Source organism: Poromitra crassiceps, assembly GCF_964638095.1.
Source record: "Poromitra crassiceps genome assembly, chromosome: 5".
NCBI classification, from domain to species: domain Eukaryota; kingdom Metazoa; phylum Chordata; class Actinopteri; order Beryciformes; family Melamphaidae; genus Poromitra; species Poromitra crassiceps.
The window spans coordinates 48241913-48252613 of record NC_139642.1 but is presented as its reverse complement, the minus strand read 5'-3'; positions in this window follow the sequence as shown (position 1 = coordinate 48252613).

Genomic DNA, 10701 nt, shown 5'->3' with positions numbered 1-10701 from the left:
GACTCTGTGGACAGCTAGGAGGACGGCGTGGAGAGACAGAGAGACATGACTCTGTGGACAGCTAGGAGGACGGAGTGGAGAGACAGAGAGACATGACTCTGTGGACAGCTAGGAGGATGGAGTGGAGAGACAGAGAGACATGACTCTGTGGACAGCTAGGAGGACGGAGCAGAGAGACAGAGAGACATGACTCTGTGGGCAGCTAGGAGGACGGAGTGGAGAGACAGTCAGACACATGACTCTGTGGACAGCTAGGAGGACAGAGCGGAGAGACAAAGAGACATGCCTCTGTGGGCAGCTAGGAGGATGGAGTGGAGAGACAGAGAGACATGCCTCTGTGGACAGCTAGGAGGACAGAGCGGAGAGACAGAGAGACATGACTGTGGGCAGCTAGGAGGACGGAACGGAGAGACAGAGAGACATGACTCTGTGGACAGCTAGGAGGACGGAGCGGAGAAACAGAGAGACATGACTCTGTGGACAGCTAGGAGGATGGAGTGGAGAGACAGAGAGACATGACTCTGTGGACAGCTAGGAGGACGGAGCGGAGAGACAGAGAGACATGACTCTGTGGATAGCTAGGAGGACGGAGCAGAGAGACAGAGAGACATGACTCTGTGGACAGCTAGGGGGACGGAGCGGAGAGACAGAGAGACATGACTCTGTGGACAGCTAGGAGGACGGAGCAGAGAGACATGACTCTGTGGACAGCTAGGAGGACGAAGCGGAGAGACAGAGAGACATGACTCTGTGGACAGCTAGGAGGACGGAGCAGAGAGACATGACTCTGTGGACAGCTAGGAGGACGGAGCGGAGAGACAGAGAGACATGACTCTGTGGACAGCTAGGAGGATGGCGTGGAGAGACAGAGAGACATGACTCTGTGGACAGCTAGGAGGACGGAGTGGAGAGACAGAGAGACATGACTCTGTGGACAGCTAGGAGGATGGAGTGGAGAGACAGAGAGACATGACTCTGTGGGCAGCTAGGAGGACGGAGTGGAGAGACAGTCAGACACATGACTCTGTGGACAGCTAGGAGGACAGAGCGGAGAGACAGAGAGACATGCCTCTGTGGGCAGCTAGGAGGATGGAGTGGAGAGACAGAGAGACATGCCTCTGTGGACAGCTAGGAGGACAGAGCGGAGAGACAGAGAGACATGACTGTGGGCAGCTAGGAGGACAGAACGGAGAGACAGAGAGACATGACTCTGTGGACAGCTAGGAGGATGGAGCGGAGAGACAGAGAGACATGACTCTGTGGGCAGCTAGGAGGACGGAGTGCAGAGACAGAGAGACACATGACTCTGTGGACAGCTAGGAGGACGGAGCGGAGAGACAGAGAGACATGACTCTGTGGGCAGCTAGGAGGACGGAGCGGAGACAGAGAGACATGACTCTGTGGACAGCTAGGAGGACGGAGTGGAGAGACAGAGAGACACATGACTCTGTGGACAGCTAGGAGGACGGAGCGGAGAGACAGAGACATGACTCTGCGGACAGCTAGGAGGACGGAGCGGAGAGACAGAGAGACATGACTCTGTCGGCAGCTAGGAGGACGGAGTGGAGAGACAGAGAGACACATGACTCTGTGGACAGCTAGGAGGACGGAGTGGAGAGACAGAGACATGACTCTGTGAACAGCTAGGAGGACAGAGCGGAGAGACATGACTCTGTGGACAGTTAGGAGGACGGAGCGGAGAGACAGAGAGACATGACTCTGTGGACAGCTAGGAGGACGGAGTGGAGAGACAGAGAGACACATGACTCTGTGTATCTATCTAGTATCTAGTATCTATCTATCTATCTATCTATCTATATATCTATTCATTTATTTATTTATGTTTTTCGGAATTCAGCAACTATACCCAACAACACCCCTCCTGGCCAAACTTTTTGGTATGACCCGGTGATCCTTTCTCATGGGGGAAAAAAGCCACCCAGTAGCCTACAAGCAACAGTTGGGTGAGACAGAGGGAGAGGAGGAGAGAAGAGCTTTTGTTGTTGATGTTCCGTGCATGCCTGTGTAACCCCTCCTTCTGGTTCACCCACAGCAGACTGAAGGACCACACTACAACTTCTCTCAGGTTCACGGCATTTATTTTCCAGCCGAGCTGTAAACAAACACATGATTGTGGATGGTGATGAGTGACATTTACACACACAGCTCCATGCCCCATAGGTGAAGACGTCAGCAAGCAAAGGGGGCTACTGTACAACTTTTTCACATAGTGATCGTATAGTTTTTCCTTTTACAAAATAAAATAAAACCTCTACAAATAAAACATACAAAATATGTATTTTGTGTTCTCACATAAACTACCATGAACCCATCTTTTCTATATTTATATGAAAAAAAAAAAAAAAATCTATGCAAAGTTTTTACAGTGTTCATAAAATAGTGCAAACATACCTGTAAACAAACACACAATTGTGGATGGTGATGAGTGACATTTACACACACAGCTCCATGCCCCTGCACACCAGAATAGGAATACATTCAACACACTGAAGCAGTCGCAATAGGTTGAGGCCACTTCTCGTCATAGACGCTGGGTTAGCTGGCTCAGCCTGGCTGGGGGCGGGGTCAGGGTGGGGTAAATTCCCCCCTTCTATCCATTCAGCAAAGTTAGAATTTAGCTGATAGCCCAGCCCAGGTAGGGATTTAACCACCGCAGTAAACGCACATCTGAGCAGACGTCTTGTGTTCTGCTCTAGAACCCCCAAACATGTAGTTTAGAGCTGCAGCACCGTCTTTTGGTGAGTCAGCCCATGAGATATATGGGCGGTTTTACCCCACTCGCGCGCCAGCCGTTTAACATTTTGTGGGCGTTCCCAGACATGTTGCATTAGTTGCGCAATACTTCGTTAGAACGACAGGGCATGACACAGCAGCAGCTAACCACTACACAAGCTAACAGACTTCACTAGATCAAAACAACAGCATTGACGGTGGAACTGTAACTTACAGACAGTCACATAGCGTGACCAGGCTAGTCATGTCACTTACTATACACTTTGATTTGAGTGAAGTTAGATTTATAACTTAGCATTTGACAAAAGCCACGGAGCTGTTTCAGTACATACCATAGGTGAAGACGTCAGCAAGCAAAGGGGGCGAGCTGACGACTTCCGGGTTGCTATGTTTATCAACATCCACCACAAGCCACAAGAGGGCGCTAATTGCAACAAATAAAAAGAGAAACCTTGCATAGTTTAACAAAATGTAAAACCCAAAGAAAGTAATACACCTGCAAGACTTGCTTGCCAGATACAAAATAATAAAGAATTTTGTCGAACTTCAACAAACTATAACAACCCTGTTACACCTGCATGTAGCCCCTTTAGGGACTTGTGTCCTGTTTGTCTCGCTTGCTAGACTCTCCCTCCACAGTCCCTTCCCCAAACTTTAAGTGAGGCACTGAGAAAACTTCCAAGTAGCAGAACATGCCAATCCGCTCGTCCTACAAGTGTCACAGAGACATTCCAAAGCCACCTACCAAAGCAGAACTCTTCATTGATTAGATCCACTGGGGTTTGAAAGCTTGATGCTGCTGTGGAGGGAGAGTCTAGCAAGCGAGACGAACGCCACACAAGTCCCTAAAGGGGCTAGCCTGCATGGGGAGCTGCACTGGCTGCCTTGACGGAAATTGAGGTGAGCATTCTTCTGTGTGAAGAAGGAATGGAAAACTTTATTCAATTGCGCTCAAATTGGCCATAGCCTACCGGTGATAATTGTAATAATTTTTAGCTTAATATGCGTCATAGTTTAATATTATATTTCATGGCCAGTGTCCTTTTCTTCACCCTCCACAGCCCCCTCTGCATGTGCCTGTGGAGGGGAGAGGGTGGCTGGTGCTGAGGGGATATACATTCACACTCTGAGGTCTACCCAGTCAGTGTAAAGCGGCATGCTACAGTAAGGGCTAATGTACACCGCCTCCGGAACAGATGCGGTATGGCTGCGGACAGACCCACACTCATGTAATCTGTCAGACGTATGCGGGATCTGACAAAAATAGAACAAATGTAATCTTTCCATACCGCATGTATCGCCCATCATATTAACATGGGCGAGTCGATCTGGCCGTTTTGCCGGATCCGCAACGCAGCCACATCTGGGGTACATTGCCTATAATAATACTTGTGTACTGTATGTGTATGTAACTCCCTCCATAATGAAGGTTCCCAGATCGAGCAGCTCCTTCTCTCTCTCTCTCTCTCTCTCTCTCACCCTGTCTCTCTCTCGCCCGTGCCTGTCACCCATGTTAAGCTGATAAAGCGGCCTGTTCACTGGGGCTCTCAGCCAGCAGTGGGCCCAGCGGCAGCTTGTGCCTGTCGTCACTGTGGGGTGTGTGTTAGCCGTGCTAACAGAGAGGGTGATTTAACAAAGAGTGAGACGGGCCCACTGCTGAGACAGGCAGATAGGACCCACGCAGCTCCCTTCCTCGCTCAACATTTCACTTTTGTCTCACATCTATTTGCTATCTCGACGCTTTCGCCGAGATCCAATCTCTGCCACTGTCAACATGGAATAGACCAGTGTCACAAAGATACCCTTCATCGCCAGGAGACAAATGGAGACTGCATTCTATTGATTTCAGTCGCAACAACAGATGAATCATTCCAATGCTGGTTCTGTAGGAGCACACAGATGCTGGTTCTGTAGGAGCACACAGATGCTGGTTCTGGAGGAGCACACAGAAACCAATGCTGGTTCTGTAGGAGCACACAGAAACCAATGCTGGTTCTGTAGGAGCACACAGAAACCAATGCTGGTTCTGTAGGAGCACACAGATGCTGGTTCTGTAGGAGCACACAGAAACCCAAAATCACACATTTGCTAGAAAGAGGAACGGTCCCAAGTGCTTCCGCAATCCGCACTTAAGGACTAAGGACGTGCTTGCATCTGTTTTCTCAAAGGGAAGTGTTTATGCAATTTATACTAGATCCCGTCACAGGAAATGTGTCTTACCATATTCTCCTCTTGCTAAGATTATTCCCTTATCCCTGTTGTCACGCAGCATGGAGCGATGTGACCCCTCCCTGGGAACAAGGGCTTATCAGCGCTAACTTATCATTACACATTTAAACATCGCTTATAAACACACTAGAGGCCAGAAATCTGCTGGCGGTAAATACTGAGGCGCTGTTCTAGTAAAGTCTGTTTTTAGGCCAGTCAAATTTCTCTGCTATTTCCTGCCGCTGCGCTGTGCCCAACCCACCGCCATGCACGCTCCTCCCGACCTTCAGCTTGAGTGTATTCATGCGGGCAGCCAAACCTGAGGCAGACAGCTTCTCTCACCAAGCCCAGCGTGAAGAATTCTCAATGGGCTGTGAGTCAGACGAACACAGACGTTCTCACACAGGGGGGAGACACACGTGCTCATGAGGACACCTCATCTCAGTCTGTTGCATCGGGTTAAATAGCACCAGATCCTCTTTTGAAATCGATGACGTTTAGTCGAAACAGTCAATTAGCCGACCTGGTATTGATTCACTCATCGAGCCTGTGAACATTGCGTCGCACCATATGGGAGAAATTGGAAAAGACAAATGGTGCTAGGTTACTCTGACTTATCCCTCTACTACTCCTGTTCTGTTTTAATTGTCACCTTAATTAAAGCCTTGGTAAAAATGGTGCTCGTGAGACCGTAACTTCTAATACAAAGTTAAAGGAGTAGTGTGTCTGCTCCTTGGTTAATGGGGCCTGAGGATGTAGGACAGGGTAAATAGTGAAGAGAGCATCGGTGGAATGGAGGAGGAGACAAACACATCAATCTTCTTTAAGTTAAAGGAGAAAGTTGGGCAATTATATATAAATACCAGGGGCAGCGTAGTGCAGTTCTCTGCATGCTCAGCAGGAGCAGCGTAGTGCACTTCTCTGCATGCTCAGCAGGAGCAGCGTAGTGCACTTCTCTGCATGCTCAGGGAAGCAATTATTTCAGTTGTTGTTGTGCTGAATGAAGTCTCCCCCCCCCCCCCCCCCCCCCCCCCCCCCCCCCCCCCCCCCCCCCCCCCCCCCCCCCCCCCCCCCTCAATACAGCCAAACTCCATTTCCGGGTTCAGCTGCACACTGCTGGAGATAGAAAGAGTCTGCAGTCTTCCTAAACATCAAGTTCTTTTCATTTGGACTCTATAGAGCAGCAGTATTTGAACCTGGCACTCACTTCACAGCCGCCATTCCTCCTAAGCTGCCTGCGAACTCCCATGGTGCTTTGCTGCCTTCCTGTCTGTTTCTTGGCTTCCAATGATAAGAAACGAAGAACGGATGGATTGTTTCATTCTTGGCTCGATCATCTCCTCTCGCCCAGATGTACAATATTGCTTCCTTTCTCATTTCCTATCTGGCAATTCCTCCTCCCTGTTTCGCTCCCTATGTCCTTATCCAGAGTGATCCTTTCCTTGTCCTCTGCCTGTTCCTCTGTCATTTGTATTCATTCAACCTTTGCTAACCTTTTGCTGTCACTATAATGGTTCTCATTTTCTCATCTCTCCTCTCTGTATGCTGTCCCTTTATCTGACCTTTACGTCTGCCTCCTGTCTGTGCTTTATCCATCTCTCTTCCTCTCTTGTTATGGTGCAGAATATTGATAAACAGGAGTCTGACTAGAAGGAATCCCTTGCTTCAATGCCTGGTTCTTCAACACCACCCTCGTAGGGCTCGGCCTCTATAATGGAGACGAGTCTGCGTACAGGCAGGAGATCGACCACCTGATGACATGGTAAAGTCAAAACCCAAAAGACAGTGGAGATGGTTGTGTGGACTACAGGAAAAATGCAGCCCCACCTTCCCCATCGCCCTGGGTGACTCCCCAGTCAACACTGTGGAGTCCTTTCGCTTCCTGGCTCAACAATCAGCTCAGCTGGGACCTGAAATGGGAGTCAAACATCAAAGCTCTCACCAAGAAGACACAACAGAGGATGTACTTTCTTGCGGCTGAGGAAGTTCAAGGTGCGAAATGTAGCATTGACACTTTTCTACACCTCCACCATCGAGTCCATCCTCACCTCCTCCATCACCGTCTGGTGCTGCTGCTGCCCGCAAGGACATCTCCAGACTGCAGCGCATCATCCGCCATGCTGAAAAGGTGGTCGGGTGCAGCCTGCCATCCATTCAGGACCTACACACTGCCAGGATGCTAAAGTGGGCTCGGAAAATTATGGCCGACCACACCCATCCAGGACATAAACTCTTCAGAGTCTTCCCCCATGTCTGAAGACTGATGTCTGGCAGTACTAGAACCTCCCGTCACAGGGACAGCTTCTACCCAACTGCTATCCGCCTCTTCAGTGAGACCCGAAAGTCCCCAGAAATCAGGACTTTGCCACCCCCCCCCCCCTCCCCGATGGCCCTGCAATCCGGCTCTGCAATGATGAAATAATCTTTGATCTTGGTGTTTTCCATATATTTCTCAGTCCCAGACCATCATTTTATTCCAACAAATGCTTGATTTAATTTAATTAGCTTTGTGGTTTCCTGCCACTGAGTTTTTCATTAACTGTGTGTGTGTGTTTGACCACAATCCACTGTGCCTCTTTCCCATGAGAAGAGCACAGACTTATCTCAATTAAAAAGTGTTACATAGACGACAAGACTGTGTTTGTTCCAATGATGATTCATAGTGTTGAAATGTGGTCCATCTACTGTGGTTTCCTACAAAAAAATACCACGAGGTAGATTGCAGTGCTTGAATGCAAATGTTTGCGTTTGTGTTTCTGCGTGTTTCCTCTCTCTCTTTCTCTCTCTCTCTCTTTGTCTTCCTCTTCTGCCTCTCTGTCTTCCTCTCTCTTGACTCTCTCCCTCTCTCTCTTTCACTTTCTCTCTCCTCTCCTCTCACTCTCTCCCTCCGAGGCTAGGTCATGGCTGCCAAATGGGCAGCACTGTATCACTTCCAGCGTGTTTAGACATGCGAGTGTACACAACATCGATTCAACTCTAGGATCATTGGCTGCTCATGCAGGGGGCTCTAGTAGCACTCAAACCAGCACTCAAAACACACATTCGTTTTCACGTCTTCTCAGACTGTTCATGAAAGACACAACCTTATTGCTTTCCCTCGTAGAATGTGCAGCAAATATGGTTGCTTGCTAGTCTAATGGGAAAAGTTTGACAAAGTCATTTTCTCCTCCCTTCTTTCCTCCCGCTTTCTTCCATTTGTCACAAGCGTGTTTCATCATCACACTCGTGATCCCCCTATCCGCTCCGCTTACACAGACAGAACAATAATGTTAACGCTGTGAGGGTAGCATCCATTCAGATGGCGCCATTCATTCTCCACGTACTCATAAAATACAATATTTCACTAAAGCACTCTAACACACACACACACACACACACACACACACACACACACACACACACACACACACACACACACACACACACACACACACACACACACAGACAGACAGACACACAATTAGGCTACAGCTTCTTTCCAGTCAGCGCTTCCAAAGACAGGTACTGTATATGTTGGGGTGTTGGGGGGGAGAAAGGAAGTGATCCAGGAACTATTGGATTAAAATCGTATTGCGTTCAGTAGGGATACTGGCAGAGTGTAGATCGATGCGGGGCTCTTCTGGAAACAGATGGAGAGATGCTAATGTACATCCTGAATGTCTCACTGAGCCCCTACGTGTCAGTGAGTCAGCATTAAAGCCCCGCTATATATGGCCGCGCATAAGAGCTTAACGCTAATGTGTATCATTAGCCTCGCTACTCTTTCACCCCCACTTCTCCTCGCTAACCCTCTCAGCGTCCCACATCCTGCCTTCCAGCCGCCGGGGTAACCAATTACCGAGTAACAGGCGACGGCGTCCATTAGACCATCGCTATGCATCTCTTTTCTCCACCCATCCACCTTCCCGGTGTTGGACACTTTTCGGCGCTCCTCTTTGGAAGAAGGTTCCGGCGCTTGACCGGACCCATCACATACATCAGGTCAAGTGCACAGCAAGTTTCTATACAACGCCAGTGTTCCAGAGCGAGCGAAACTAATTGTTGTTTTGTCAACAAGTCAGCCTGCCATTCCTGAGGGAAAGTGCAAGGCACATGGGGAGTTGTGGATGTTTACATTTTATTGGGGTTACATTACAAAAATGGTTCGAGAACTTACTAACCCTCACATACATGTTTTGGTGCACTTTGTGTTCACTTTAGAATTGGATTAAGTGTAATGGGAGAGCCGTCGACAAAGCGACATAAACACTGTGGTCTCGCTCATGTTCTCCAGTGCTTTGAGGTCCAGAGGGATCTCATCTGACTTGACATGGATGAAGAGAGGCAAGAAGAAAGCTGGAGGGAACATAAACAAGGGAAGAGAAAAAAGGATGAAAACTTTGTAAGGGAAGATCAAACCGACTTTGATGGGTAAAATCGGGCGGGGGGGAGACTGTTGTTGGGGGATGAAATTCAACAGATGGCTCATACACAGGAAAAACTGATTCACTCACAATTCACAAACTTTGGCTTCCTCTTGGACTACTTTTCATCTGATCAACACCGATCAAACGTCTCCTTTTCTTCTTCGAGAACACCTGTCCAATAGTATTAACTTGGTTCAGATGCAGCAAACTTTCAGCAAGACTAACTATATTATGTTTTCCAAGTTTCCATGTCACATTTCCAAGTCACTTAAAAAAAGTTACAGATTCTCCAAAAGAAACTCATACGTGCCTTGTCGCGGTCCAAATTTAATTCTCCTACCAGATTGCTCTTCCGTCTTTATAATCTTTTGAGGCTTGTAGAGTACAATTACCTCCAGAATGCTATGATGTACCAGGTCGTTCATAAACTAAATCATAAATTATGTAACCTTGTTCCTATCTGCCTTCCTCTGCACAACTATAATAACACTAGAGAAAAACACCTAATCACTGGAGGGAAAATGAAGGTTAAAATGCACCAGCCTCAGTGTTGTGTGCAGAGGACTGTAGATTTGGAATGAGCTTGATGCTAACCTAAAAATTTCATATTCTGTCAGTTAAGTTAAGTTAAGTTATCCTGTATTTATCCCCATGGGGAAATTCATCCTCTGCATTTGACCCATCCTCTACTAGGACACTTCCTACAACTAGGAGCAGTGGGCAGCCGCAGTGCAGCGCCCGGGGACCAACTCCAGTTCTTTTGCCATTGCCTTGGTCAGGGGCACTGACAGGAGTATTAACCCTAACATACATGTCTTTGATGGTGGGAGGAAACCGGAGCACCCGGAGAAAACCCACACAAACATGGGGAGAACATGCAAACTCCACACAGAAAGGACCTGGGACAGACCGGGGTTCGAAACCGTGACCTTCTTGCTGTGAGGTAACACAGCTAACTAACTAGCCAACCACTAAGCCACCGTGCCGTGTCTACACCTTTAAGAAAAATGTAAAGAAGCAACTTCTAATTACATAATATAACTACTGTTTACATATGAAAGTCTTGTCTATGAATGTCTTGCCCTGATTTATTCCTGTACTTTATGTTCCTATGAGTGCCTGAACACTATAACTACTGACATATTACTAACATACTTCAAATGCTGGGATTGTCTCTTGTAAGTTTGTCTGTATGTTATTATTACTGTATGTTTGTGAGTAATAGGGCCCCGCACCCTAAAAGCTTTAAATAGCTTCCTTGGGGCGACCCTTTCACACAATGCCATGAATACTGTAATGTACTAAATGATGATGCTGATCTGTGAATAAAATC